Source organism: Mustela erminea, chromosome 17, assembly GCF_009829155.1.
Source record: "Mustela erminea isolate mMusErm1 chromosome 17, mMusErm1.Pri, whole genome shotgun sequence".
In the NCBI taxonomy this organism is placed as follows: domain Eukaryota; kingdom Metazoa; phylum Chordata; class Mammalia; order Carnivora; family Mustelidae; genus Mustela; species Mustela erminea.
The window spans coordinates 17015093-17026278 of NC_045630.1; the positions used below are offsets into that span (position 1 = coordinate 17015093).

The 11186-nt window shown below is 44.0% G+C and overlaps 1 non-coding gene across 1 annotated transcript; it reads right to left on the reverse strand.

Annotated features, from left to right (window-relative positions):
• Positions 1-9703: 9703 nt before the first annotated feature.
• Positions 9704-9812, reverse strand: LOC116576866. The gene has a single exon (XR_004280325.1). It is a non-coding gene; the product is annotated as a U6 spliceosomal RNA (small nuclear RNA).
• Between the last annotated feature and the right edge of the window lie 1374 nt (positions 9813-11186).

Consider the following 11186-nt stretch of genomic DNA (forward strand, 5'->3'; position numbering starts at 1 on the left):
AAAAAAGAAGGTATCCTTCCTGTTTTGGAACAGTTTGGGAAGAATAGGTATTAACTTATTAACTCTTCTTTAAATCTTTAAATATTTTGTAGAATTCCCCTGGGAACCCATCTGGTCCTGGACTTTTGTTTGGACATTTTTGATTACTGATTTAATTTGCTGGTGATCAGTCTGTTCACATTTTCTATTTCTTCCTGTTTCAGTTTTGGTAGTTTTTATGTTTCTAGGAATTTATCAATTTCTTCCAGATTATCCAATTTTTTGGTATATAGTTTTTCATAATATTCTTTTATAATTGTTTGTATTCCTGTGGTGTTGGTTTTGATCTCTCCTCTCTCTTTTTTTTTTTCAAAGATTTTATTTATTTATTTGACGGAGAATGAGTGAAAGAGGGCATGAGAGAGGAGAAGGTCAGAAGGAGAAGCAGACTCCCGAAGGAGCTGGGAGCCCGATGTGGGACTTGATCCTGGAAGTCCGGGATCATGACCTGAGCCGAACGCAGCCGCCCAACCAACTGAGCCACCCAGGCACCTTGATCTCTCCTCTCTTATTCATGATCTTATTTATTTGGGTTCTTTCTTTCTTTCTTTGATAAGTCTGGCTAAGGGTTATCAATTTATTAATTCTTTCAAAGAACCAGCTCCTAGTCTCTTTGATCTATTCTGAATTTGTTGTTGTTGTTTGTTTCTATATCATTGATTTCTGCTCTGGTCTTGACTATTTCCCATCTTCTGCTGGTTTTAGCCTATATTTACTGTTCTTTTTCTAGCTCCTTTAGGTGTAAGATAAGGTTGTATATTTGAGACCTTTCTTGCTTCTTGAGGTAAGCCTATATTGTTATATACTTCCCTCTTATGACTGCTTTTGCTGCATTCCAAAGGTTTTGGATCATTGTGTTTTCATTTTTATTAGTTTCCATGAATTTTTAATTTCTTCTTTAATTTCATCATTAACCCATTCATTCTTTAGTAGGATGTTCTTTAATTTCCATGTGTTTGTGTTCTTTCCAAATTTTTTGTTTTGGTTGACTTCAAGTTTCAAGTTTATTGTGGTCAGAAAATAAGTATGGTATGATCTCAATCAGGCTTGTTGAGGCCTGATTTGTGACCCAGTATGTGATCTATTCTGGAGTGTTCCATGTGCACTCAAAAAGAGTGTGTGTTCTGCTGCTCTAGGATGAAAGGCTCTGAATATACCTGTTAAGTCCCTCTGTTCCACTGTGTCATTCAAGGCCCTTGTTTTCTTGTTGATTTTCTGCTTAGATGATCTGTTCATTGATGTAGTGAGACATTAAATCCCCTACTTTTATTGTATTATTATCAATGAATTTCTTTGTATTTGTTATTAATTGTTTTATATATTTGGGTGCTCCAAAGTTGTGGGGGTAATATTTGCCATTGTTAGATCTTCTTGTTAGACCCCTTTATTATGATGTGGTGCTCTTCTACATCTCTTTTTGCAGTCTTCGGTTTAAAGTCTAGTTTGTCAAAACAAGTATCGCTACTCTGGCTTTCTTTTGATAGTATGATAAATGGGTCTCCATCCCTTCCCTATCTGCAGATGTCTTAGATGTAAAGTGAGTCTCTTGGGGTGTCTGGGTGGCTCAAAGAAATTCATTAATAAGGTGTCTTTAGATGCAAAATGAGTCTCTTAAGTGTCTACTTTCTACTCAGGTCATGATCCCATGGTCCTGTGATCAAGCCCCACGATGGATGCTTCACTGACTGAGCCACCCAGGTGCCCCATGGGATTTCTTTTCCCTTGCTCGTTTTAGGACTTTTTTCCTTATCTCTGTATTTTGCAGATTTACTATGATATGTCTTGATGTTGGCCTGCTTTTGTTGATTTTGATGGGAGTTCTCTATGCCTCCTGGATTTGGATGTCTCTTTCCTTCCATATATTAGGAAAGTTTTCAGCTGTATATTCGTCAAATAAACCTTCTGCCCCTTGCCCCCTCCTCTTCTTATTTTATTTATTATTTTTTTATTATTATATCCTTCTTATTTTCTTTTATATTTTCTATATTTTATATTTTCTATTATATCCTTTTAATTTTCTTTATTATTATATCCTCAGCACTCAAAATAGTATCTGGGAAGCTGTGGTTGCTTAAAATATTTGGTGAATAAGTAATGAAATCTTTAAAGATTTTTTTTATATTTGACAGACAGAGATCACAAGTAGGCAGAGAGAGTGGGGGAAGCAGGCTCCCTGCTGAGCAGAGAGCCCAATGTGGGGCTCAATCTTGGGCCCCGGGATCATGACCTGAGCCGAAGGCAGAGGCTTAACCCACTGAGCCACCCAGGCGCCCCAGTAATGAAATCTTATTTAGAAAAATCAATATTGGATTGCCCTACTGTTTCACTTCATCTGAATTGAATTCACTTTCTGCCATTGCAATTTTTTTTATTACAAATTTTGATTGCCTTTCTTAGTCTTTCTCTTGGGGGAGTGACTATTAATAACTCTGATCTCTCTCTCTCATGTCCATGCCCCCAAACTAGTGGTTTTATAGTTGCTTCCTCTTAACCTCCACCGCCCCCCCCACCCCCCCACCCCCAGTTCTGAATCAGATCTCCTACGGTCAGCTCAGGTATCTGTGCTGTCATAATTTGGGAATGCCACTGATCTTGTCATTGGCCAGGGAACCCAATTTCACTTCCTGCAGAGCTAAGAAGTTTGGTATAAGCCTCAGCTCTGGAAGCAGTTACGTATTTTATGCCCCTGGTTCTTGAGTGTGGGAGCCCCACCCAGTCCCTGGCTTGGGGACTCCTCACGTGGCATTCTCTATCTCACCACAGCAGGAAAGCTCCTCACTGTCTCTGCCTGCTTCTCGTCCTGGAGACTCACAACCCCACAGCATCATCCAGCTTAAAGTGTCGTTTCTCTGTTGTTCTGGTCCTCAGAGATGTTCCTCTTTTTTTAAGCAAGGCTTTGGTTTTAAATTTTCAAATTTTTATATTTCATCTGCTACTGTTAAGTGTTTGGAGCACAGGGGGCCTCAGAGCATGAATTTATAGTACCATTGTGCCCGCAAGTCTTATAATGACTGCTCTCTTTGACTTCCCATTAAACCCGTAATAGTACCAGGCCTGCAGGCTTTTCTCTTCAAAGTAAGGCTCCTGAGGCTGGGGGTGCACTGAAGCTCATCTCACTCTACCTCATTTCACAGAGGAAGCAGTCGAAGCCCAATGACATGCTTTTGGCCACTCACTTTGTTAGTAGCAGAGCCAGGAAGGTAAACCTGATTCGACTCCTTGGGTCTTTGACCGTCCATTCGCCTCTGAATCTGTTTTCTCTCCTACTGAATGGCTTTCCTGCTTTGCTGTTTTGTCTGAGACTTGCTTATAATTTAAGGATTCTACAGTCCTCCATGGTCTCTCCCTTTTCCCAAGGCCTGACACTTAAGAGGGAGGGCAAGAAGATCAGCTCTCATAATTACTGAGGACCTGCCTTGTAATGGTTCTGCCTGCGGGGTCTACTGGAGCTCATGGTTAGAGGAAAACTCACATTTTTATATACGCTGCTGCCCTCTAGTGGCCACAGTGGGCATCAAATATATAGTCTGAGACAGCAAACAAAACTGCCCCAGCACCAATCTGTCTTGAACATATTAATGTTCTTGTAGTCATAACTTCCCTGCTCTGCATGGAGACATAAATCTAAGTCCTATTTATTTGATCTTTCAATGTCAAATATATAAGATATATATACGTAGAATCCAAAGTTGTAATCGACCTCTGTGGCATAAAACATTCTTCAATTGATGCTGACCATCTAGGCAGCACTGTCCAACAGATATATAATGTGAGTCACATAGTAATTTGGAATTTTCTAGTAGCCTCGGGGTGCCTCTGATGGCTCAGCCACTTAAGCGTCTGACTCTTGATTTCTGCTCAGGTCATGATCTTGGGGTCATGAGATCGAGCCCTGTCATGGTTCAGAGGCGAGTTTGCTTCTCTCCCTCTCTGTCTGACCCTCCCCCTGCTTGTGTACTCTCTCTAAAGTAAATAAATAAATCTTTAGAATTTTCTAGTAGCTCCATTCTTAATAAAGTAAAACATGTTAAATTCGTTTTAATGATACATCAATATAGCCAAAATATTATTTCAATAAGCAATCAATATAAAAATTACTAAGACATATTATACATTTTTTGTACTATGTTTTTGAAATCTGGTGTGAATCTTACAATTTCATCACATCTCAGTTCAGACCAGCCACATTGCATGCAGGTGCTCAACAGCCACACGTGCCAAGGGGCCCCTGAACTGGACAGCCAAGGTCTAGAGAGTCGTTTCTAAACTCTGTCTGACCCTGTTGTTGCACTGATGCTTGTAGGTTCCCAAGGAATGTTTTCACCAATCTGCAGCCAAATGAGAAAAACATGAGCTATGTTTTCTAATATATAAAGTGAATGTAAGATTATTACCTGTCTTGTTTGAGAGAACGTTTGGAGGTTGTCCTTCTGACTTTGTCAGTGTTCATATGTTCATTCTTCTATGAAATGATGGTCACAGCAGATGATCAATTATTGATCAAGTGGTCTTATTTTGCAAATAAAGCATTTGCAATCCTCTCGGGGCCCTGCGCTTTTTGTGCACATTTCACTGATGCTGTGTGATGCACAAAATCCTGCGAGCTGGCATTTTCCCCTGGCTGCGACGATCGAGGGTCACAAATGGACACACCTGTGTGGGGAGGCTCCTGGGCGCTGGTTGGCACGGCATCTCTACACCTTTCTGTCTGCCTCAAAAAGGCATAAGGAAATGCAAGTGAGTGAGCCTGATATGAATAGAGGGGTAACCTTGAATTTACTCTGAAAATCACAACACAGAGAGTAAATCAAGAGCAAAAACCAAGTCTGAGCAATAATTAGTAACAAATGACTACTCAACCGAGCCTACACGCTTGGTTGCCACATAGCAGGGAGAGGACCTTGTATTTTCACGTGCCTGTTTTTTTTTTTTTTTTTTAAGATTTTATTTATTTATTTGACAGACAGAGATCACAGTAGGCAGAGAGAGAGGAGGAAGCAGGCTCCCCGCTGAGCAGAGAGCCCGATGTAGAGCTTGATCCCAGAACCCTGAGATCATGACCTGAGCCGAAGGCAGAGGCTTTAACCCACTGAGCCACCCAGGTGCCCCACGTGCCTGATTTTTAATGCAGAGCCCCAGAAGCTGATGACGTCCTAAAGAGAAACCACTGTTCTATGGGCAAGGTGTTTAATGTCTTCCCAAACTCTACAGCAAGCAGCATCTGGAGTGGGCTGGGTAGGTTTGTCTCACTGTGTATGGCTAGGGCATGGAGGCAACTGGGGCTTTCCCCTCCCAAGTAGTGGGGGGTCTACTTGGCCGTGGCTCTAGACTGGGGTCTGGTCCCTTTAGCCCCCTTCTCTGATTGACACACCCCCCCCCCCTTTGCAAAGCTCACCTGTCTGTGCATGTCCTGATCTGTCGCAGCCCATCCCAGGCTTTGAGGCTGATCTTCAAAGTGTCCTTAAAATACACCTTCTGGGGGCGCCTGAGTGGTTCAGTGGGTTAAAGCCTCTGCCTTCAGCTCAGGTCATGATCCCAGGGTCCTGGGATCGAGCACCGCATCTGCTCGACGGGGAGCCTGCTTCCTTCTCTCTCTCTGCCTGCCTCTTTGCCTACTTGTGATCTCTGTCTGTCAAATAAATAAATAAATAAAATCTTTAAAAAAAAATACGCCTTCTGCTCACCCTGCTTATAAATGCAAGTCTTTAGCTCTCTAACTGGGCTGCCACTAGGGTGCTCATTAGCAGTTCTGTTTCTTTTTCATATATAACCCTTACTCTCGGGTGGGAAACGGGGAAAAAAATGATAGCAAACTGAAATTTTGTATATCGAATAATTTTGATTGCTCTGGGAGCTCACTCTTTAAGAAATCTTTAAGAAATCCTACGGCAAAATCTTCTGTAAATTAAGCCATTGGCCTTTTATCGGTTTTAAAAAATTCAAGTTTCAATATAGTATCTTGCCTGCGGTTGGGGGGCAGATGGTGTTTGTATTATTAGAAAGATGCACAGAAAATGTGGAGCCTGGGGTTCTCCCCCTCTGTATTTAAATAGTGGAGTGTAATCCCAATTACCCAGCTCGGAAGCAAGCAATTACACTTAGTATGAATGAAAGGACCCAGGTCAAAAACTGTGCCCAAGGGAGGTGTCTGCCTACATGTCCGGGTTAATGGTCCAGCCATTGCTTTAGTGGATGGTCAATGAGGTGTGAAGACAACAGGCCAAGAAGGGTGCAACTAAACCTCCGTCAGCAACTTGCCATTAGTCTCCTGACCTCTCTGCTTCTATTTCTTTGCAACCCTGAGTGTTTATTTATTAATTTATTTATATATATATATTTTATTAATTTATATTTAATACACTTCATAGAGCCTTGGTTGACTCAGAGTAAAGATTTGCTTTTGTGGGAAGGGCATTAACAAAGCCCCTTCCCTAACCAAGTTTCAGCGGCAAGCCCCACGGTCAAGGACTCTGATGAACCTTGGGGTTCTGCCCTCTGCCTCTCTTAACAGGCTCTCTGGCCCTTTAGATGCCCAGCCCCCATCCTCTTGTCTTCTGGCCGCAGATCCCTCCCCTCTTTGCCACCTGGAAGGTGTGGGTGGACCTAGTGGTCACAAACTCATCCTCAGGGAGATCACCTGGGTTTGCCTCCCCGCCTCCATGACCTGTGAGTCTTGGCAATTCACTCGGTGGGAGCGCTGGGAGGGAGCCAGCCTGCTCTGCCCTCTCTCCTTCTCGTGTTTCTGATTCTGGGGTGGAATTCTGAGCTAGAGCCTGGGCTAGGCCTACCTTGACTTTAACCTAGCCCTTCTGGGAACTCAGATTTTGCTCCTGACCTCTATTTCCCTGGCTGAATTCCCTCTCTCAGAAAGACTGCGTAAGCTCTTTTTTTTTTTTTTTTTTTTTTTTAAACTTGTTTTGAAAATCTGTTTCTTAACCTAGGGCTGGGCAAACTGTGGCCTGTGAGCCGTGTCTGGCCTACTGCCTGGTTTTGTAAGTTAGTTAGTTATTTTTAAAATTTTTATTTATTTTTATTTCTTTACTTTTAAGACTTTTATTCATTTATTGGGCAGAGAGAGACGCCGCGAGAGAGGGAACACAAGCAGGGGGAGTGGGAGAGGGAGAAGCAGGCTTCCCGGTGAGCAGGGAGCCCCAAAATGGGCTTGGACCCAGGACCCCGGGATCACAACCTGAGCTCAACAACTGAGCCATCCAGGCGCCCTTTTTGTAAGTAAGTTTTATCGGAACACAACCATGCTCATTTCTTTATATACTGTTTATGGCTGCTTTCTTGCTACAGCAGCCACTGAGTAGTCATGCGGCTCTAGTCTAAAACGTTCACTGTCAGGCCCTTTGCTGAAAAAGCTTACTGTTCCTTGTTTGTAGGGGTTGAATGAAGTCCTCTAAAAAAGGTATGTTGAAATCCCCAGTACCTCAGAATGGGGTCATATTTGGAAATAGGGTCTTCCCAGGGGTAACCAAGTTAAACAGAGGTCATTAGGGTGAGCTCCATTTCAATGTGACTGCTATCTTTATAAAAAGGGAAGTTTGGGCACAGAGTATATTAATAATTTTTTTTTAAAAGATTATTTATTTATTTATTCGACAGAGAGAGAGAGAGTTCGCAAGTAGGCAGAGAGGCAGGCAGAGAGAGAGGGAGAAGCATGTTCCCCGCTCACCAGAGAGCCCAATGTGGGGCTCGATCCCAAGACCCCGAGATCATGACCTGAGCCGAAGGCAGAGGCTTAACCCACTGAGCCACCCAGGCGCCCTAATTATATTTTCTCATTTTCTGCATTCTTGATGCAGACACATCTGGAGCTGGGGTGAGAATGCCATTCCAGGATCAGCCAGCTCCTGGAGATAGCAAAAGACTTGCCCAGAGCCCTGCCTGTTGTCTGCAAACTAACCATTCCAAGGCCCAGACTCCAAACTGCCTCCTCCATCTGGCTCTTACATCCCAGGAGGTAATATTCCTCGTCACCTGGGGAGCCAAGTACTAGACCACGAGGTTCCATCCCCACAGCCCAGAGCCTGCTGAGCTTATCCAACCTATCTAACCCTAGAGCTGCTCAGCCTGCTTGTCTTGTTTCTTCATTCCCTCCCGCAAAAGCCACAGGGAGAACTCATGGCCACGCTTTCTCCTCACTCTTTCTGCCTCCTGACCAACCCTGTGTGGCCTGGTGTGGTGTCCGTGCCCCCTCCTCCTCGGGGAGGGGTAGTGACAAACTAGAAGTAACAAACCAGATTTTCGATGGCAGTCATTCGATGGCAGATCTGTTGGTCTCACCGCACTTGAATAAAAACCAAAATCCCAGGTGTGTTTTAGAACAGAGACATATTTAGAACTAGAATGTCACCTAACACATTATTTTATTTTGTTTTCTTTATTCCTCATTGTTTTTTCACATAAAACATCTGTGTGGTATCTTACTGTCATTTTAAGATGATCTTCATACACCTTACCTCATCTGGGTATTGCGAGGTGGTCTGGCCAGCGAGCGGCTCCTTTAACCCCGGACTGAGGCTCAGAGACCTCAGGGAACCGCACGAGATCCCTCCATAGGCAACAGGTGGGGAGAGCACTGGTGTTTACTGAGGGCTCCTGCACTGGCCTCACAGGGTTTCAGGACCCACCCCCACAATTAACCTGAGGGCTAGGAGCTGAGCAAGTCTGCTAATGATCAGATAGCTGTGGACATCAAAAGGATGTCTTCTGACCTCACTTTCCCTGTCTTTAGGTGGGTGCTGTTGCTGCTGCTTCTTCTGGTAAAGATTATTTATTTATTTATTTGAGAGAGAGAGAGCACAATTTGGGGAGGGGCAGAGGGACGAGCAAACTCCCCTGCTGAGCAGGGAGCCCGATGTGGGGCTCCATCCCAGGACCCTGGGGTCACGATCTGAGCTCAGCCAGCTGGGCCACACAGGCACCCCGTTTCCATGGCTTCTGAAGGCCAAAGTGCATGGGGAGTTTGGACACCTGCAACCCCAGGCTGCCGGGTGGGAACCGGCTGCCACCGCCTGGACCGTCTGGGAAGTTTTTCCTTCAAAGGACAGGGCCGAATCCAGCAGTGTGCGGGGGAACAAGGGACCAGAGCTCTAAGGCCCATTCTGCTGGTCCTATGGGGTGTGGTGGGGCGCCGAGGAGGGGAGGATGGGGAACGGTCTGGGGCTGTTCCCGTGTGTGACACTGTGGTGCGAGCTGGAGCTGCTTCTGGCCAAGGCTTGGTCTGGAGGTCGAGATTCCCGACCTCTGACACCAGGAGCCCAACCATCTCCTGAGATTCTTTTCTTTCTTTCTTTCTGTCTTTTTGTAAAATTTCATTAAAAATATATTTTTCTGGGGTGCCTGGGTGGCTCGGTGGGTTGGGCCTCTGCCTTTGGCCTGGGTCCTGGCCTCGGGGTCCTGCAATCGAGCCCCGCATTGGGCTCTCTCCTCGGTGGGGAGCCTGCTTCTCCCTCTCTCTCTCTGCTTGCCTCTCTGCCTATTTCTGATCTCTCTCTCTCTCTCTGTCAAATAAATAGCAATCTAAAAAAATCTACATGTATATTTTTCTAGTCAGATATCACAATTTCATTATCCAGCACTGCACATGGGGGCTTTGACTCATACTCTTTCCTCTGAGTTAATCCGCCAAGGATGGCGGTTCCCTGGGGAAACTGCGCAAAGTTCGGAACGCCTCACGAATTTGTGTGTCATCCTTGAGCAGGGGCCACGCAAATCTTCTCCGTATATTGTTCCAGTTTGGGGATATGTGCTGCCAAAGTGAGCACTCATTTCATATTTCTCGAACCATGATAAGTGCTCTCTCCCTGTTCCCCTGTCCCCCACCCACTCTGGTAATCATCAGTTTGTTCTCTATAGTTGAGTCTTTTTCTAGGTTTGTCTCTCCTTCTCTTTTTTTCCCTTTGCTTGTTTATTTTGTTTCTTAAATTCCACATGAGTGAAATCATACAGTATTTGTCTTTCTCTGACTGACTTATTTTGCTCAGCGTTATACCCTCTAGATCCATCCATGTTGCAAATGGCAAGATCCATCCTTTTTTATGGCTGAGTAATATTCCTGTGTGTGTGTGTGTGTGTGTGTGTGTGTGTGTGTGTGTGATCTTCTTTATCCATTCGTCTATGCATGGCCTGCTGCTTCCATAGTTTGGCTACTGTAAATAATGCTGCAATAAACCTACGGGTGCGTGTATCCTTTTGAATTAGCATTTTTGCATTTTTTAGGTAAAAACCCAATAATGCAATTCTGGGATCATGGGGTAGCTCTATTTTTAATTTTTTGGGAAAACTCCGTACTGTTTTCTACAGTGGCTGTATCAGTTTGCATTCCCAGCGACAGTGCATAAAGATTCTTTTTTCTCTAGATCCTCACCAACACTTGTTGTTTCTTGTGTTTTTGGTTTTAGCCGTTCTGACAGGTGTGAGGTGGTATCTCCTTGTGGTTTTCATCTGCATCTCCCTGACGATGAGTGACGCTGGGCATCTTGTCATGTGTCTGTTGACCATCTGCATTCTTCTCGGGAGAAATGACTGTTGATGTCTTCTGCACATTTTTAAATTGGATTGTTTGTTTTGGGGGTGTTGAGTTTTATCAGGTTTTTTTTTTTATGCTTTGGATACTAACCCTTTATCAGATATGTTATTTGCAAATATCTTTTCCCATTCAGTAGGTTGCCTTTTAGTTTTGTTGACTGTTTCCTTTCTGTGCAGAAGCTTTTTGTCTTGATGACGTCCCAATAGTTTGTTTTTGCTTTTATCTCCCTGGACTCAAGAGACATAGCTAGAAAAATGTTGCTATAGCTAATGTCAGAGAGATAACTGCCTTTGTTTTCTTCAGTGATCTTTGTGGTTTCAGCTCTCAAATTTAGATGTTTAATTCATTTTGAGTTTATTTTTGTGTGTGATGGAAGAGAGTGGTCCAGTTTCATTCTTTTGCACGGAGCTGTCCGGTTTTTCCACCATTTGGATTTTGTTTGCTCTTTTTCAAGCTCCTTGAGGTGTAGGTTGGGTGGTTTATTTGAGACTTCTTGCTTCTTGAGGTAGCCTCGTATTGCCCTCTCTGCATTTTATACTGTCCCTCTGCTTTCATTCCCTTCACCCCTGTGTTCACGGCCCTTGCCTGCTCGCCTTCCAGGCGTGTGAGC